Source organism: Sapajus apella, unplaced genomic scaffold, assembly GCF_009761245.1.
Source record: "Sapajus apella isolate SASKATOON/1434 unplaced genomic scaffold, GSC_monkey_1.0 scaffold2325, whole genome shotgun sequence".
Classification (NCBI taxonomy): Eukaryota; Metazoa; Chordata; class Mammalia; order Primates; family Cebidae; genus Sapajus; species Sapajus apella.
Genome location: NW_022439251.1, coordinates 849 through 10,167, shown reverse-complemented (window position 1 = coordinate 10,167; position 9,319 = coordinate 849). Strand labels below are relative to the sequence as shown.

The following is a 9,319-nucleotide window of genomic DNA, read 5'->3' as shown; positions in this document are numbered from 1 at the left end:
TAAAATACAGATGATTGAAAAGTTGATAAAATGCAGTTATCTCAGCCTGGTAATAGAGTTGCCCGTTACCTGGAATAAGATTTACTAATTATCGTTTCCTTGAGATCACTGGACATAATTCAAGAAACTCCTGAATTCAGTAAACATCTGTTGAACTTTTCCCTGTTCCATTACAGTTCTAGGGGCAGAAGAAACAATTTTGTTCCTTAGGAGAGGCCCGATAAACAAGATAGAAGTTAAAATGCCCTAAGATAAATGATATAATGGGAAATGCAATTAAGCCATTCATTTTGGACGGAGGAGGGTGTAGTGGGGAGTGGCATCGGAACTGTGGAGCTTGAAGCACGTGTTCAGCAGCGAAGCCATGGGCCGAAGGGACATGTAAGCAGAGGACAAAGCTTGGCCAAAGGCAGAAGGGCATGAAATGTGACTGGATCACCAGGAAGGCCAGACTGGCCAGAAGGCAGAAGCACCTGGCTGGAGGGCCACTGGGCACCAGAGGGAGGTGGTGGTTTCATGCAGTGCCAAGAAGGCTGGGCCTGATTCCATTGGAACAAGGCGTACCTTTAAGTAGGGAGTGCTTTCAAGGAAGTACCAATGGATGTTGGAAAAGAATTATTGGAAGTGAAAACCTAGGCAGTGAGAACTGTTAGGACATGAAAAATAAGAGCCTGACCAAGGAAGAAGGCAGATGAGGAAATGTTTCAGACATAGGAAATAATGGTTAATTATCTTGGCTTTTTTGTTTGTTTTCATTTTTTTCTCTTAGATTTCAGAGGCTTTGAAAAAATTTGGTATCTCAGCAAAAGACACTTCTAATTGTTTACATTGAAGAGGAAGAAAAACAAATCAAGAGTACCTGATATCTCAAGTAGAAGGTCATCAGGTTTCTCTGGAAAATCTTCCTGAAATAACAAATATTACAGAGTCAAAAAGATTTGCCAGTCCATGTTTTTATAAGGAGTGTGACAGATGAGCAGTAATGCTGATGATGTTTGCCTATTGATCAACAGGGCTCCTTTTTTTTTTTTTTTTGAACTTTTGAGAAAGTTAATTTTTTAAATTACTTAAACAATAATTATAGATACGAAGAACTGGGAGGTGTGGGGCTATGTAAAATATAATTACAAACTCAGCTGACATAAGCATTCTCCACATTAAGAAAGTGAATCCTTTAAATATCAAACTTACATAGTATATTTAAAATGTAAAATAAATTTAATATGAAGTTATATCTAGATATGTGCTTTCACAATGGATAGAAATTTGGTTTTCATATTCTTGAGAGTTGCCTCCATAGCAGCAATTTAAAGGGAATGCAAGTAATAAATTGCCATCGATTTTGAATATTTTAATCACATTCATTGTTATACCATGAACCCAATGATTGAATGAGGAATGATTTCACTTACACATGTTTATATAATGGCAATTATTAGTGAATGACTATCAGCAAGTCATAATTTGTCTTTCATTTTTTCAGATATATAAACTCACTTCACAAGAAGAAAGTATTGGGACATTATTGGATGGTATCACTTGTAGAATGTCAACAAAAGATGTTTTGTGAAATGTCAAAAATATTAACAGAAATTCTCAGCATTAAAGAAAACATTGATTTTCCTTGCCTGATTATAAAACTAATACATGTGCATTATAGAAAAGTTTGAATCACAGAATGGTATAAAAAACACTTCTAGTCCTACCTCATATTATTTTAAAAGATAACGAGTTACTATTATTTGTTATTGCCTACGAGAGTTCTGTTTCTACTCAAATATATTTTATTTTTATATAATTGGAATAAAAATTGTACACTTATGGAATGCCTACAGTATACTAGTTTCTTGCCTTAGTGATTTTTTTTTTTTTTTGTAGAGATGAGGTCTCACTATGTTGCCCAGACTGGTCTCAAACTCCTGGACTCCAGTGATGCTTCTGCTGCACCCCAGAAAGTGCTGGGATTACAGGCATGAGCCACCCAGCTGCTTACTGTTTTTGTTTTTTAAATTTTTGCCTTGGTGATTTTATATCCATCAGTTCACCTCCCTCTTCTTACTTACCATGGCTACTCCAGCTCACCCCTTGCAAGCCCCTGGATCCTGGTTCTAAGTGTTTTTCACTTGTAGGAACCCATTTAATTCTCACAGCAACCTCATGAGGCAGATACTGTTATTACCCCAGTTTTACACACAAGGCCCATGCAGCTCCTGTGCAGAGGCCTGGCAGATGCCTCCCACTGCGGGTGGTCACTCACAGGGATGCCTTGGCAGAGCTCCCACCCTTCTTCCTGACAGAGGCCCAGGTGGAAGTGAGGGTGTTCCTCATGGAAAGAAGAAAAGTTGTGCCAGGGGAACTCAGGGTGTACATGGAGCCTGGGCAAGGGGGTAGCCAGGGCCACAGCAGGACTGCTCCCCAGGAACCCCCACCAACCCTACCTTTGCAGTGCCACTGCGAACCTGCCATTGTCCCTGGGCCTCTAGAAGGAAACAGCCTGTGTGGGAAGGGGAGTCAGAACACAACCCCAAGAAGTCAGACTCCAGCTGCTGAGGAAGGTCCTTGGCCCCAGCCGGGAGCCATGGCTTCCTGAGCACTCCCACCACATCCCTGACCCCATCAGGGGAGGACTCCATCTTCTTCCTCCATGTTCATATTCACCTTGACCAACACCTGGCCCCTGGCAGGATCCTCATCTCCCAGCCTCCCTTTTTCAGGGGTGCACTGGGCAAGCAGGGCCAGGCCTCTTGGGGTCCCCTGTGGTGGGATGGGGAAAGTGTAACTACTACACACACTCACCCAGGAATGTCAGCAATGAAAGAGAATGAATTCCTTTTTCCAGTCAGTATGGAGTCCAGGAAGTCCTGGGTTTAAGTTCTGCTACTGATGAACTGGGTGCCTGAGGAGTGTGGAAGGCCTAGGCGTAGGTTCTAAACTCCTCCCCAGCTGCCTAACCCCAAAGTCTGTCCTCTAGTGGTGCAAAAATAGAATTACAATCAATCTATCCCAGTAAGCCACTGCAGAGGTAAAAGAAGAAAACACTTTCATCACCGAAGAGGCATTAACCCAGAGTGAGATGCACATCACAGGGAATGATCCGCTAAGGCGCTGCAAAGACAGAAATCTCATCGCTAAACTAGCCAATGGGTCCAACCCATTGCACACTGCACACTCTCAAGAAAAGCCATGCTTAGTCAGGGGACTGCACAGCACCTTTGGTGACACTCATTTCATTGGAGATTCAACCCCAATTTACCTGACCACCTGTGTTTACTAATTACCTTGTTACAAAGGAAAATAAACTGTTATCTTTATGTCGGGAGGTAGATTTGTCACTCAGAGCGAATGGTAGGCTCCCACTGAGGCTGGCAGATAGGGCCCTGGCTGCTCTGATGATGGCATTTCAAAGACTGGACTCCCAGGTCCTTCAGGAACACAGTCCTGGGTTGCAAAGCTGAGAAGAGGCTTATTTCACTGTCAAAAAGCTTTGCATGCCCCTCAAAGGAGCAGAGGAAGGATTTACAATGACAAGTTTTCCAAAGAAAACGGTCTAAGAAAAGGGAGAGAGGACACCGCTTCCCTTGTTCTTAACAGGGAGAATTAAGCCTCTTTGTTGTCTTTTTAATTTTTTTAATTGCCCTAACACTGTTTCTGAGAGCAGTGTTCCGGGACTCCTCAGTTGTGCCACCAGTTCTTCCAAGCCCAACACAGGGTCTTTGGAATGAAAATTTGTTTTTTTTCCATATGCAAAAAAAAAAAAAAAAAAAACTACCCAGCTTGCTTAGCATTTTTACAAATCTGCATATTCCCTTCAAGAAAACCTTAGCTCTGAGGAAGTGAGGTGAGCTGTGGTTAAGGCAGCTCCCCAGGCTGGGCTGCTGGTCTCCCCCTGCCCCTCACATAGGCTTCCCTGGTCACCCCTCACTGTCACAAAGCAAGACCTGACTATGAAAGCTTCCACATGCAGGCCAGACACACACATCTTTGGGTTTGCACTTCCGGCATTATCTGCAGCAAGTGCTCAGTTGCAGGCCGGCTTCCCGGGAAGCTCCAGGACCCATCCCTTTATTTAGGAATTGAAAATGAACTGGAACTGAGGACTTTTTAACTGGAAGACATTTCAGAAATGATCAAGTTTAATAGTTTCCAACCTTTTGGGATCGCAGACACCTTTGGAGATCTGATGTAGAGAGTGAGCCCACAAATCTGCACACCACTGTGGGTTTAAGGAGCCCCTGAGGTGCCCACACAGCCCTTCACGGTTAGCTGAGGAGGCTGCAGCTGAGCCCTGTCTCCCAAGGCAGAGGTCTGGGCTTTTAGTGGGAAAAACAGCACCCACGTCACGGCAGGCAGCAGTAGCTCACTGGCTACGCCAAGTCTGATTAAGAAACTCTGGCAAATGTTTTGTTTTGTTTTTTGTTTTGAGACAGAGTCTCACTCTCTTTTCCAGGCTGGAGTGCAGTGGTGCTAACTTGGCTAACTGCAACCTCTGCCTCCTGGGTTTAAATGAGTCTCCTGCCTGTTTCCCAAGTAGCTGGGACTACAGGTCCATGTCACCACACCCAGAGAATTTTTATATTTTTTGTAGAGACGAAGTTTCATTCCATTGGCCAGGCTGATCTCAAACTCCTGACCTCAGGTGATCCATCTGCTGGGATTATAGGTGTGAGCAACCACACACAGCTCTGGTGAGCATTTTTGAAAGGCTGCATTTTAGAGGCTTTGTTTCAGGTTTTCCATGTGGCTGGTCAGTTCTATGTTCAAGGCTGGCTGCCAAGAGTGGACTGGAATTGCTGGGGCTACACATCAGTGCTACAGAGAAGCAGATGAACTGCAACAATAGTCTCTTCCCAGGAGTACAAAGTCTCAGTGACAGGAGCCTCTGTCCCTGACCCCAAAGCATCCTGTCTTCCCCTCTTGCACCGGCACCTGGGGAAAGAATCTCAGCCGAATCCAGGTGGCCCACAGTTCCCTTATCCCATGAACCATGGAGTTCAGGGTTCAGGAAAATCCAGCCAAGCGCCCTGCACCATGCTGTGAGGCTGTCCTAAGGCCTGCAATCCTGAGACCCCAGCCAATGGAACAGACCCCCTCTTAGTCAAGGGGACCCTAGGGAAACCTGAAAAAATAAATTCCTGGCCATGATGGAAGAGAAGCCTTATGAGAGCCTGTACTTTGGAGTATAGGGCCCGAAACTGACCAGCAAGAATGCTAAAACAGGTGTCATTAGATTATTCAGAACAGACTCTGTGACAATCAGGTACAGATTATGAACAACATGAGAGGCCATGCTAAGCAAAAATTAACATACATCTAGAAACCATGGAGTCTCTTTCAGTGGGTTTTAAATTGACCCAGAATACTGTAGCTGACTTACCTCCCTGACTCTGGGACAGCATCACGTGGCAGAGGCAGACTCTCTCTCTGAACTGAAGCATTCATTTGTACTGACTTTATGTCCTTAGACAAAGCTGAACTCTTTCAACCAATTGCCAATCAGAAAAATCTTAAAATCCACCTGTGACCTATAACAACCTCCCCCACCCTACTTCAAGATATCCCACCTTGTTAGGCCGAATCAATGTGCACCTTCCATGGGTTGATTTATGATGTTACTCCAATTCCTGTCCCCTCAAATCTATAAAACGACTGTCCCGGGCAAACTTTTTCAAGACCCTTTGAGACTTCCCCAGGCCATGGCCATTAATTGGCTCAGAAGAAACCTCTTACAGATAATTTAAGAGTTAGGTGCTTTTGTTAACAAGCCCAGCCAGAGGACTTGGCACACCCTTTGCTCAACTTGGGAATTCCCAAACTGGCTACAGGCTCCACCTTCCCCTCCCAATCAGCACACTCTTCCTCTGTCCACCATCAGTTTCACCTGTGCTCACCTGGGTGGACCTCTTTCAGCTGCCGATCTGCACCTGTTTCCCACCCCTCCTGACTCAAAAGCGACCCCTCTGTGGGCAGTGCTCACTGCCACTCAGCTCTTGAGCTCCTGAGCTTCCTGAAATCTCCATCTCTATGGGGTGCTGGTATCCCTGGGCCAGGGCCTCTTTAGTATAACCTGGCTCCTGCTATGAAATGTACATCTAGTCCCCAGAAAGTGTGACTGAGTCCCCATGTAAACCTTCTCTGTCACCTGGACTGCGGGGGATAGCCCCCACCTGTCTGCTGGTGGTGAGCAATGAAGCACATAGCTTCAACTGGGCTGGCAAACACCCAAGTCCTATACAGTGCCAGTCTCATGAGAAAGCTGATGCCACGCACAGAATGGCAGAAAAACACCAGATCAAACCCACTTTCAGGCCACCCTGTCTGTCTTCCTAGAGTTGGTGGTTTCCTGCGCCTCTATTACTTAAGGTAATTTTAGGTGCCTTTTTGATTCCTGCGATGTAAAACTCCTGTCAAGTTCACCCTCCTAACAGTTATTCTGGATGTGACATCTCCACCATTGTCCTGTTCCCGGAGCCCCATCAGGGGTGTCCTCCTGGGTGGCAGCCACACCTCTGACATCTGGTGCCTTCATGCCAAGTCCAGGCCTGGCACACTGCAGACCCTCAGCCTGCCGGGCTCTCCTGCCCCGGGCTCATTCCCTGCAACCACATAGAGGAATGCACTTGGGAATGCACTCCCTGCTGTGTTACAGCCCAGCAATTTGACCCCAGGGTTTATGATTACCAAAAATTCAGGAGCCAACCAATGAAGGGGCAGCTAGCCTGCTTTCCAGGGGTGGTTGGGCCCTGGACACTATCTTCTTGATGCCAGTGAGCGGCTGAGAGCTGAGGCTCTCTGGACACTCAAGTCTCTTGTGGTGACAGGTGAGGGGACATGGGTGGAAGGACAGGGTTCTCAGCCTGCACCTTCCTTGGGATCTGGAGGCTGGGCTGTTTTTTGTGCTTGGCCCTTATGCTCTTCTCAGCAACCTAAACATTTGTTATCAAGGGAGAAGGTGTCTTTCCTGAAACTTGTGTTTGAATACAGGTTTTCTGCAATGTATGGTCCTTGGAGAAAGAACAAAGGGGTTGGATATGTGGCCTGCCTGCAGTAGGTGCCCCCTCAATGCACCAAAAACCTGAGAGATCCAGGAAAGGGGAAAAGAGGGAGGAGGGGTGAGTAGTTCATTTATCAAGGCTTTATAGATGAAGAAACAGAGGCTCAGAGAGGGTAAGCAACATGCCCGAGGTCACCCAGCTAAAAAGGGATGGAACCAGATTCCAGTGCAGGTCTTTCTGACCCTACCTTCTCCCAGTGGCAGAGGCCTGCTTCCTCATGGGCAAAAGCAGAAAGACATGCCCTTTAGCAGGTCTCCCGTTCCTGGAAGGCTGGAAGCCATGCAGGCATTCACCTGGTTTCCTTTCTCTTCCTCAGGACTGCTGTAACGGTGTGCAGGGAGTCTAGCTCTCTCTTCTGAACTTTGAGATTTCAGACACAGAAGTCTGTCCACGGCTCCTTATCACATCTGCAAATAATGAGAGCGCGACCGCAAGTGTGTCGTGGGCTTCTTCTTCACGGGGGTGAATGAGCACACCTTGACCACCTTCCTCCAATTGCTGAAGCTGCCCCGAGCACTTGTGCTCTTACCCGGGGGGCCACTCACACAACTCCTGCTCTCTGGCTCTTGGCTCCTCATGGTGTTCAGCCTCAGCCTCAGCCTCCTCTGTGCCCTGTGGTTCTTTTCCAAATATCCCTGGAGGAAGTATGAAGACAGGACACTGCTCACAGACGTGTCTGACATCACCAAATCCTACCTGAGTGAGCGTGGCTCCTGCTTCTTGGTGGCTGAGTCTGAAGAGAAAGTGTTGGGCATGGTGGGAGCTCTGCCCGTTGACGATCCCACCTTGAGGGAGATGCAGTTGCGGCTGCTTCACCTCTTTGTGGATATTGAGCACCGTCATAGGAGGAGAACAAAAGCCCTGGTCAGGACTGTCCTCCCATTTGCCCGGGACCAGGGCTATAGTGAAGTTGTCCTTGGCATGAATACAGTGTAGTTCTCTGCCCTGGCCCTCTACCAGGGCATGGGCTTCCAAGAGATGGGTCAGTCCTACCACACCATGAGCCGGAGGCTAGTGGCTTTTCCTAGAGTTCATTTCATCTACCACCTCCCTTCTGCTCAGGCAGGGGGCCTGTGATCTCTTTCTTTGTGTATTGGTTAGAATAGAATCCACTCTGCTGTAGCAGTAAGCAATTCCCAACCTTCCAGTGCAATGACACAATAAAAGCTTATTGTCCATTCTCATCTGAGTCCCTCGTGTTTGATTGTGGGGTTGCTTCTGCGGCTCTGTTTCATTCAGTCTTTTTGGGTCTTTTGTGTGTTGATGAAGAGTCAAACTCTGTAGAATATTTTCAGAGATTTATTCTGAGCCAAATATGAGTGACCAGGATGTAAGAGTTAAAGAAAGAGAAAAGAAACATACAACGTGGCTCAATGGTCAAAGACAGGTTTATTTTGGAAATAAACTTGAGAGGGGCTTTGGCCAACTGCAGTCAGGAGCACTTTCTCTTACAGACTAAGAGCATTGAAGGGTTTTAGGGTGAGAGAGTTTATCATGGGTTTGGAATGTTTCTGTGTGAAGTAGTTTATTGCCGGGTGGAATATCTCTGGTCAGAGGGGAGGTTACCTTGGGCTGACATCCCTCCGGCCAGAGGGGAGGTTATCTCAGGGCTGGCATGTCTCTGGTCAGGGAGGGGTTTATCTTAGAGTTGGAATGTTTCTGGTCGGAGATGTCATTTGTGGTACATGGGCATGCTGGCATTAACCATTAGGATGATGGTCTTTGGGTTGGAATTAGGCTGTTGATCAAGGGGAACTTTAAAATGGTGGTGCTTGTCCAAGATGGCGATGCTCCTGCTCTGTTAATCCAGACCCTATGTTTATAAAAAGGATGAGAGGTGGCATCTTCTTTCTGGCTACTTCTTGCTGATGGCAGGATGGAGAGTTTTCCGGTCTCAGATTGACTGAAGGAGTAACGCTGTCTGTGGGTGTTTTTGGGTAGTTGTCTGTGAAATGGCCATGATCCTGTCAGTTAAAAATCTTTGAAAAAAGAGTAATTAGGCAGGGTAAAAACATTAGTCCTAGGCATATCATTAGGAGAGGGCCCAGAAATGGGATGATCCATGCTATGATTTCATTCAAAAATCTAGAATTTATTTAATGGTTTTGATAATTTAATTTGTTTTGGAAATTAACATGAACTCCATGGCTTTTCACACTATTTCTAGTCACACATGAGGCTGCCTCTCCATGGCTTTAAGCCTTGTGCCTTTTGTACCTAATCCCCAAAACTGGGCTGTACTTTTCTCATCCTGGCAAAATTCTCTT

General features: G+C 46.3%; 1 pseudogene; it reads left to right on the top strand.

Moving 5' to 3' along the window:
* Nucleotides 1-364: 364 nt before the first annotated feature.
* Nucleotides 365-8,129, top strand: LOC116547193 (annotated as a pseudogene).
* The last annotated feature ends 1,190 nt before the right edge of the window (nt 8,130-9,319 follow it).